This window comes from Sorex fumeus, unplaced genomic scaffold (genome assembly GCF_029834395.1).
Source record: "Sorex fumeus unplaced genomic scaffold, SorFum_2.1 ptg000018l, whole genome shotgun sequence".
Taxonomy (NCBI): Eukaryota; Metazoa; Chordata; class Mammalia; order Eulipotyphla; family Soricidae; genus Sorex; species Sorex fumeus.
Window position 1 is genome coordinate 15,151,432 of NW_026606075.1, and position 11,111 is coordinate 15,162,542.

The window sequence follows — 11,111 nt, forward strand, 5'->3', positions numbered from 1 at the left end:
GAGTATTCTACCTGGGAAAGTAAAAATGAACTAGTCACAGGAATGTTCTCAGACCAGTAGTACTCTAGCAACTTATTAGAAATCCGTGTTACTGGACCCCACTCCAGGTAGTCTGAACCACATACTACATAGCAATTTATATTATCGAGCCCTTTAAATTTGTACATTTTCATTTAATAACCTTTATATTATATAGTATTCAAAAAAGAAAGATACCCTACCTTAAAATGTATTTGAAGGAGTAGATGAGAAAGCTAACATTAGCATTCATTAGACAAGTGTGTAGAGATATAGGTACTGATGTCTATCTGCGGTTCCAGAAAATAGTTTAGGAAGTGATTATGAAATGCATAATTTCATAATCCTTAAGGGAATAATAAAGTCCTACATCTTATGGTGCGCTACAGGGAAATTTTTTTCTCTTTTAAATGTAGACTGTAGGCGGTCAGAGAGATAGTACAATGGGTACAGCATTTGCCTTGCATGTGGCTGACCCAGGCTTGATTCCCAGCGTCCCGTATGGTCCCTCAAGCATCACCAGAAGTAATTCCTGAGTTCAGAACCAGGAGTAACCCCTGAACATCGTCAGGTATGATCCAAAAAGGAAAAAAAAAAGTAAAGAACATACATTTATATGTTCGGAGTTAGAAAAGAACATCAAAAGCACTATATAACAAATTGCTATAAAAGCTTTGGTGTTGCCGAGTTTTTAATAGTGGGTTAATATCTCAGTTCTCTAACTTGCCCGTCCCAATTGCAATAGGTCTTAGAATGTTTGACATTAGACTGTCAGCTGTTGGCTATCACTTATCTTTTCTAAATACTCGCATTTCATCTGTTTGCTGCTGTAATTACAGATCAAACTCACTACTTTTATTGGCAAAGTCACCTTCTTTTTTCATTATTAAAAGTCCAATATTCCTAATAAAGACCAATATTTAATGCAGTACTGAACAAATTATAATTTAATTTTGTTGTTTTCTAGTTTTATCTCTGCAGGGCCGGAGCGATAGCATAGTGGGTAGGGCATTTGCGTTGTATGCAGCCGACCTGCGTTCGATTCCTCCACCCCTCTCGGAGAGCCCAACAAGCTACCAAGAGTATTTTGCCCACACGGCAGAGCCTAGCAAGCTACCCGTGACATATTCGATATGCCAAAAACAGTAACAATAAGTCTCACGATGGAGACGTTACTGGTGCCCACTGAAGAAAATCAATGAACAACGGGAGGACAGTGCTACAGTGCTGTGCTTTATCTGTAAGTAGCTACAAAACTCTATTTGAAACAGTGTGTGGTATCTCCCACTGCTTAGCCTAGTCCCCAGAGTTCTTGAATTCTTATTTTGAACAGCTCTCCATTCATTAACAAATACTAGGTGGATTGGTTCATACTTAGATGTAGGATAAGGGTTGGTTTGCTCTTCCTCCCTGGCCACTAGAAGCTTGTGTTTGTTGATTGCCGCCCCCCCAAACTGCCAATTACTTTTGTCTCCTGATCAGACTCTGACTTGGAAATATTGTCTTTCTCTTCTCCTTAATGGCCTTTGCATGGTTAGTTATTTCAGGGCAATTGTTTTTTGTATGGATACAGGAAGACAGTTAAAAAGAAAAGCCTGTTGCTTGGGAGTTGATTGACTCCAGATGATATACCTCCTGGACATCTGTTCTCTCAACTTCGGCCTTAGTTGCTCTTCCAAGATCCCCAAAAGCAGGGTCCCGACAAGAGACTGGATAGACCCAGGGCAAGCGGTGAGCTATGAACCACCTGGCATCGAAATGGGCCTGACTAAAGTGTCCTAATGCTTAACTATAAGAGCTTGGTCAATGGACAAAGTCTTTCATGATCCAAAAGTAATTAACTAGATTTGACCCTGCTGGAGTTAGGAATGATTGATCTAGCTTGAGCACTGTAGTCTGAGTCTGTGGTAGGATGTCCCAGGAGAGTCACCCTACTAGCCTAAAAGTGTCTATAACTGTGTCCATACAGAATGGTAAATGTTAGGAGAATTAAAGATGCTAATTAAGTTGCTGGTCTAAGGAGAGGAGAAACACACCTAAAGACTATTTTGCCCTCATAGGCTGCAGGTGTTCGAGAAATCTGGAAAAACATTTTCGATTGTGCTTCCCGTGGGGAGGCGTGGTTGGGGAGGCTTGATGAGAGGACAAAAAAGAACAGCTGTGGGAAGAAAGGGGGGGATTGATTATTAGAGAAATAAATTGGTGTTGGATTGTGGAAGGAATTGATTGAAGGTTGCTGCAGGGGGATTGAAGGAGAGATGTTACAGAGACAGCAGAGAGACAGCAGAGAAAGAGAGATAGAGCGGACAGATACAGCAGGAAGAATTTTGCGCTTAGAGAAAGAGAGAGAGAGTTGGAGAGAGCTGGGAGAGGCGAGAGATTGAATAAACAGCAACTAATCAGTTGGAGTTCTTCCTTCGTCCATCCAAGGCAATAGCTTTCCCGGGTGGAGAAGCAGCTTGAGAGCACTGAACATGGGTGGCAAGAAGAGCCTCCTGGAGAGCCCAAGAAGACCCTTTCACAAGTCATCTCCGTACTCCTGAGGGGCTTACACAGCCCTGCGGTGTGGGGAATTTCACAGCTCCTCAAGAACGTGGAATTTGTTTTTACACTTAGACACTGATTGTTCGATTAGTAGGAAAAGCCAAGTAGGTATAGCTGTGCATCAATCTATTACCAATTTTTTTTCATATTCAGTCTTAGAATTGCGCAGTTCTTTTCATGAAAACATTACTACATTTTTATGAGCGATTTTCAAATATTTTCTGGACTCTTTATTAGAGAAAACTAGGTTTTGATATTTACTGTTCCTGTGTATTTTTTTAATCTTGAATCAGTTTTTTTTCTCTAGTGATATTTTCACTCTTTCCAAAGAGGTTAGTGTTTCTACTTTCTGAATTATTAATCGCTGTTCATCTTTTTCTACTCACCTTGACCTTTTGCCCTTCTTATGTTCTTTATTTGTATATCCCCCTTCAATTTCTGCTTTTGTATTTTCCTTTTCTTTGAGACTTTAATTTCTTAACTTATGTAAATAAATCTTTTTTATTATCAGGATTCTACAGGAATTGATAGTAGATACAAAGGTATGTAACATCAGCAAGCAAAGAGAAGTAAACTGTTAACTAAATTCATAGATAATATTAAATAATGAGCACTGAAAACAAAAAAATTATCAAAACATAGAAAAAAATTCAAAATAGCTTTTACCTTAAGTAACTCAATCTATGAGAGCCTGTGATTTCAGAAAAGTTACTCCATCTATTGAATTAAATATAGAATTGGGAATAAATCTTCAAAATGCTGATCAAAGATTGTGAGTGAAAAATAATTGAATATTAAAAATATTAAAATTGTGTGGGTGAGAGTGCAGGGTTAAGGCTCATGTCTTGCATGCAATCACAGTATTACATGGTCCCCGGATTCAACCCCCAGCAGTATAGCAGCACATAACTGAAACGCTTAGGCCCTCATATTTGACCATCAGCCTGGTTGGCTGAGAACCTCTAAGAGTGAAGCCCTGGGCTTCCCAAGCACTGGTTGGGAGACCCCGCCCCCCAAAACAAAAAGTAAATAAAGTTGGTTTATTTTTGTTTTATTAGCAACTGAAAAACTATGCTTGTCAAAATATTTTGCAGTTATTATAACTCAAAATGTGAAAGAGGTATTTCTGACTTAGAAAAACAATAGAGAATTTCAGGGGTAAAACAAATGTATGAGGAGTTTCTGATAGGAATACTAAGATATAACATAGACCTCACAGCTGTATTTGAAGCACCCCAAACTTTTCTATGCCATTGTATGTACTCAATTTTGAGTATGGGTTTCCAAGTTAATCTGTTGTTAAAAGACTTAATTGGCAAAAAATTTTGAAAGAAAATATTTGGTTTTAATTCCTGTGTACCTACTACTTTTGGTCTTATCCTTAAGATCCTGAATAGCACAAATCTCTCTCCTTATTAGATATTTTTTAAGTAATATTGGGAAAACAAAAGTTTAGAAAAATCACTTTGATAAAAAAGTAAAAAAACTCAGACAAGATTAGGTGTGTAGTACAGTAATGAAATGAAACTTACAAAATAGCAAACATGGTGGAAAAATGAAAAAAAAATGTTTTGGGTGGCTACAAAATAAATCAACAGAAATTATCAGGAACTCTTGAAATGTTTAATCTTATATATAATTAATGGATCTTGGTGCAGTCTTCTTTATTGTATAGTTAGGACTGGAGCATTCCACTGTTCTTCCTGCATTAACATATGCCTCAGAGACCTGGGCCCTACACAAACAGGATGAGAACGCTATTCAAGTCTCCCAAAGAAGAATAGAAAGAGCTATGCTTGGAATATCACGTTTCACTCAAATGAGAGAGAGAATCCGGAGTTCCGACCTCCATCGACGATCAAGAATCAGGGACGCTGTCTCGTTGGCCAAGGCGTCAAAAATGAGATGGGCTGGTCACGTAATGAGATTTAAAGACGACCGCTGGACCAGAGCTGTTACGGACTGGATCCCACGGGATGTCAAAAGACCGCATGGCCGCCCACCTACCAGATGGTCAGACTTCTTCATCAAGATCGTGAACGATCGGTTTGAGGCTCTTCATGTTCCCAGAGCGAACAGATGCCATTGGGCTACATTAGCACGCGACAGGGACAAATGGAGACGTTACTGGCGCCCGCTTGAGCAAATTGACGACTAACGGGAAGTTAAGTGATTAAGTGATTAGGACTGGAGCGATAGCACAATGCGTAGGGCGTTTGCCTTGCAAGCGGCCACCACGGCTGACCCGAGTTCAATTTCTCCGCCCTCTCGGAGAGCCTGGCAAGCTACTGAGAGTATCTCGCCCACACGCCAAAGTCTGGCAAGCTACCCATGACATAGTCGATATGCCAAAACACAGTAACAAGTCTCACAATGTTACTGGGCCCATTCGAGCAAATAGATGAACAACATATAGTTTGATATTCTTCAGTATTTTGATGAATAATAATAATTGCTTCCTTTATTAATTTATGTGGTTATTTATTTATTATTAGGGTCTCCTGCCCCCACGCCTGGCTGTCCTCAATGGGGGCCCTTGGGGCGGGGCGGGTTGAGTGTTGTTCCCCCCCCCACCAGCAGAGCCCCAGCAGTTGAAGACCTCCAGGACCAGCCACAGCCATGCTGAGACCACTTTCCACACGTCCGGACAAGCCTCATGCATGAAGGAGCCGGCAGAGGAACCCAGGCATGCAGGTCCGGGGCTGAGATCTCCAAGCCTGCTCAGATTGGGACTGGGCCTTCTCCACCCAGATCCCCCATCTTCCAGTAGGTAGGCGTCACACCCACAAGCTGCCGCCAGCACCAGGTTGGTCCCATCAACGACCAAGATGCAGAGACTATAAAACCCAACTCCCGGAAGACATCTTATTATCTCGTTTTTCCTTTGGAGAACCCGGCAGGCTACCAAAAGTATCCTGCCCTCATGGCAGAGTCTGGCAAACTTCCCGTGTTGTACTCGATATGCCAAATACCAGTGACAATGATGGATCTCATTCTCCTAACTCTAAAAGAGCACTGAATATGGCTCTTTTAAAATCACAGGGCTGGGAAGAAGGAGATGTTACTGGTGCCTGCTCTAGGCAGTCGACGAACAACAGGATGATTGTGATCATGATTTATTTATTAAGAAGGGCACACTGGCAGTGCTCCAGGCTTACTCCTGACTTTTCGCTCAGAAATCACTCCTGGCAGGGTGCTGGGAATGAAACCCTGATCCACTGATTGCAGACATATACTCTGTCCACTGTACTATCACTCTGCATATATATTGGTTTATTTGTTTATTTGTTGGTTTTTGAGCCACATCTGGAGGTCCTCTGGGTTTACATTGACTCTGAGCTCCAGGATCCTCCTTTGGGACTCAGAGGACAATATAGATGCTGAGCATTTAGTCCAGAGTGGTGATGTAAGAGGCAAGTGCCTATCACTCCACTACTGCTACCATGGAAACTCATAGGCCAATAAAACATTCTGGTGTTTCTGGAGTGTGTGGCTACATTTGCAGCCATGCAACACCTCCAAATTCTGTAGTATGACATTCCAGTAGAAGTGTATCAAATTAGATGGAAAAATAACATAGAATCCAACTAAGTTCAATAAATAAAAACATTAACACAGAAGGTTCAACTAGCAATAACAGTTTAGTAAAACCTCAGAAAAGTACTTAATGATTCCATGATGAAACATGAAAACTTTCACAAACTTTATTTTATCAAAGTATTTTTTTATAATTCTATTAGCCATTTAGTTGTAACAGGCAATATAAAATAAATTATTTTATACCTGGAGGCATGCTTGAGGAGTGACTGGGAAAGAAGACAATGGCAGAGGGAAGGTCACACTGGTGATGAGATTGGTGTTGGAATATTGAATGCCTATAACAAATGTATCATGAACAACTTTGAAAACCACAGTGTTTAAATAAAGGGAGGAAATTAAGAGAGAGTTGTTCTGATTTTTCCAATTTGAAATTGTGTAATGTGAGGAGTATTTTGTAGTTATGAACTTCAAATTCCAGCCACTCTTTCTTAGAAAAAAAAAAAGTAATGAGGGCAGAAAAAAAGGGAGAGAGTTGAATAACTTGGGTGGAGTATACAGAGGGAGAGGAGAAGAAAAAAGGAAGGAAATGATACATAAAAGAAGAAAAGCCTCTTTCAATTACATAAATTCAGCTTCATGAAATGTTCTCCATGTCATATCCTTTTAATTTTTTCCTTATTAAAAATTCACTTAAAGGCCAGGTATCATGAATTGGGTTTCTCTAAAAATACACTCTAAAACTAGAACTTGGACTTTTTGTTCTTCATTTGGGAGATAATCCCAGGAAATCTCAATAAAAGAGTATGGAAGAAAAGGAAGCCAATATTGAATAGCAAAAGTGTTGATGATTGTATTACGCTAAGATCAGGTGGATTTCAATGCAACGGATGATTTCTGGAGACAGCACAGAATTTGCCTGAGAATTGTTGCACTTAAAGGACAGAGTAATTGCAGGAATGGTTTAAGTTTTTGTTTTTATTTTGTTCTGTGTCTGATTCTTGTGCCACAACTGACAGTGCTCAGGAATTACTCCTGACACTGTGCTCAAGGATCACTCTTGACAGTGTTCAGAGGACCTATGGGGTGCTGGGATAGAACTCAGGTCAGCTGTGTACAAGGCAAGTGCCTTATCACTCCAGTCCCAAGAAACTGCAGATTTTCTTCCTCAATCTCCATTAGTCATTGATTAAAGGTTATTCTTGGGAGCATCTAATTCACAACCCCTTTCATCTGTTGTATATGCAGATTAAGCACCTCCCAAGGTTATATTTTTTAGTCGAGAGTTACTAGACTTTGCAGTGAGAGCTTAGTCATTGTCTTCACAGAACAGGTGAACACCAATGGGGTATGGGCTTCTTACTCACAGCATCTAACACACTAAGAGTTTAGAACTCCTGCGATAACTTCTGTTAAATATGAGTACTTTGAGATTTTTTGTACTTGAGTCATTTTATATTAAATTTATTATATTCTATGACCCACGGTATCTATTTAGCACAAATGGTTTGGAAGCTTAATCAGCATTAGTCACTGATTAAGTCATAATGTGACTAAGATGAGGCCTCATCTTTTCCCAGTAATGCATTTTATCACTGAACTAATGCTGACCAAAGGGAGTGGTTTTCTAAAATTATTTATTACTTTATTCCAAACAAATATTCTGTTTCTTTTTTTAAAAAAAAATGCATGTAAATAACATACCAGAAGAAAAGGGGGTTATGTATTTTAAATAAAATAGCGTATTGACAACCAAAGAGGAAGGATTCAAGAAAAGTTCATGATTATAACAATGGCATTTTAAAATAAATAACATTAAAATGGTCCAAAGTCAAGCTGTATTTGTGGAAAATGTTTAAGTTGTCCAAGTGCTTTCATATGCATGATCTTTCAGAACCCTGAAGGAGACAGGACAATGCTATTATTCTCAATTGATAGAGTTAACCTATTATGCAGTTGTTATAAGAGCTAAAAGTAGCCTAAAATATACTCAAAGCAAGCATGTTGCCTTTCAGTATTCCTTATTTACTGAGATTGATCTCTAAGCAAAGATTTCTGAAAGTAGATGGGGGTAGGAGAGAATTGAGGGGAGTTTATGACCAACTAAAAGAGGAACAAAGGAGACAGTATTTTTAAAAGTCATATTTGAATATAATTTCATTGTACAACACCGTATGTTCTGTTTTAGGAGTAGTGCCATATCTCTTCATATGTATACTGTCACATCATACTCAGTACCAAAATGTCAATATCCCTCCAGCACAGACACTGAACCCTGCCCATCTTTGGATCCCTTCTCCTCCCTCCCATTTGGAAACTTCAATTCTGTGCTCAGAACCTAAGGGCTTGTTTTAGCTTGATTGTGTCTGTGTCCTTGCTTTCTTCCTTTATATGCCACACAAGAGTGAAGTCATTCTCCATTTGTCTTTCTCTTTCAGACAAATTTTGGCTAGCATAACTCTCTTCGGATCTGTCCATGTTATGACATATGACAAAAATCTCATAATTGAGTAGAATTTGTTGTGTATGTATGTCATGTCATCTTTATCAAACTATCATCTTTGGACACCTCAGCTCTTTCCACACTTTGGTTTTGTTAATAGTATTGCAATGAACAGAGTAGTCATATATCATTTCTGATTAGTGTTTTAATAATATCATATTATTTGAACATAAACCTATAGTGGAATAGCTGAGTTGTGTGGCAGGTCTTTATTTTCATATTTGAGGGTGAGAAAGTGGAGTAGAGGGACACACCCAACTGCGCATAGGACTTACTCCTGGCTTTGCGCTCAGGAATCACTCTTGGCTGGCTCAATGGACCATATGGGGTGTTGGGAACTGAACCCAGGTGAGCTGCATGTATGGCAAAGGCCCTACCTACGGTACTATGTCTCCAGCCGAAGTACTATAAGATTTTGGGAAACCTCCATAATGTTTTCTATAGATTCTGGATCAACTTAAATACCTACTGACATGGAGATTCCTTTTACCCTACAAGCTCCTAGCACTGTTAAGTTCAAAACTTTGAGTTATAAGCCAGAAGAGTCTATTCATACAGCTATAAAGTAGCTTCTTCTTATTATTATTTTGATGCTTATTTCCCTAAAAGCAGATTGTTTTTCGTTTATCTGTTTCCTGGAGAAAATATTTCACTGTAAAATTGTCTTTTTAGCTCTTCTGCTGATTTTTTTTTTGCTGAAATTGCCTTTGTTCTTGAGTTTTGAGATCTCCATTATCTTGGGTACTAGGTTTGTTAATGTGTGATGTGCAAGTATTTCCTCCTATTCAGATATATTTTTATTCTAAAAATGGTTTTGATTTACAGAAGTGTTTTTGTTTGATTTAGCCCAATTTATTCATTTTTTTACCTTTTGTTTCTTGCCCTTAGATAAGCCTAAATCCAAGAGAACAGGTCTAGTAGAGTTTATTACTAAATGGTTGTTCCTGTTCTCCTGTCAGAGGATAATAGGTCTTCCACCAATTTCCATATAACTTGTGGTACTTCCAGTTCAATAAACTACTTTTCATTGTCAGGTGTGATTGTTATCTACTTTGGCAAATGATATGTAGACAAAAGTTACTTATGCCATAGTGAATTATGCTATTGTATATTTCTTCGCAAATGTTGTCCTTTTACATTGTTGTAAGAATAGAATTTCTAGGGTCAGAGCAATAGTACAGTGAGTAGGGCATTTGCCTTGCAAGTTGCTGACCCAGATTCAATTCCCAGAATATCATATGATCACCCAAGCACCATCAGGAGTAATCCTTGAGTGCAGAGCCAGGAGTAAGCCCAGAGCACTGTGAGGTGTGGCCCAAAAACAAAAAAGAGAATTTCTATATAGAGATTGTTCCTTCAGTCAAGGTTCTGTGATATGAAGATATAAGGAACCAAATAACAAACAAATTTGGCATTTAACATGTAAAATGGGAATAAGCCATTGCTATTCTAAACAACAAATTTCAAAGCTTATTTGTTTCTAACACAAAGTTTTCTAATAATATAACAAATATAGTGAAATTATAGTGAAAAGTAATGATAATTTAGGAATTTTACTGGGTTGGAGGAGGAAGCACAGGCTGGCGAGGCGAAGGGCTCGGGGGTCCCCGGCCCGGGTGGGAATAGCACAGCGGGTAGGGCGTTCGCCTTACAAGCGGCCAACATGGTCAACCCGAGTTCGATTCCTCCGCCCCTCTCGGAGAGCCCGGCAAGCTACCGAGAGTATTCGATATGCCAGACACAGTAACAACAAAGTCTCCAATGAAGACGTTACTGGGCCCGCTCGAGCAAATCGATGATCAACGGGAGGGCCTTTACTTTACTTTACTTTACTTTACTGGGTTGGAGAATGCTGCAGTATTAGTCTAAAATCTGAATTATGAACATGATTTTTCAACCATTTGGAAAATAACAAAAATATTATCCATAACATTCTGAAGCTCATTGAGAAGGAAAAGACATAAAAATATGAATTTTTCAGATGGCTGTTTAACTCAGTAAGTCAGATGCACTTCCTTATCTATATAATTTAGGTAATCATATAGCATGTGTAATCAGGGATTTGTTTCAAAGGGGAATTCTTTGTTCTTTTGACTGAGGTATTTGATTAGGTGTTTTTAATTTTATAATTTTCTTTGTTTATTGAGTGTTAAGGTTAGTATGTGTTAAGTGTCTAAATTTGTACTTTGTTGTATATCTACACTTTTTATATCTCAGCTAATATAAAAGAAAATTCATGAAGTTTCCATACTTTCTGAGATTGATTAGACAACTAGAAAAGCATGTCAAAGATGGTTTTTGTTTTTTAAAATTAAAGCAAATGCAGTAAATTGAAAAGCAAAATTAAAGCAAATGCATTAAAGTGATATATCATTTTGCCAGTGAGCTAAAATATTATTACCTATTTAGACAATCTCATTTGTTTAAGTTGGACTTTACTCAGGTAAAATAATTAGCATTTGAGACTTGGCACAACTAAAACATGAAGTGATTCTGACCTAAACTTTCT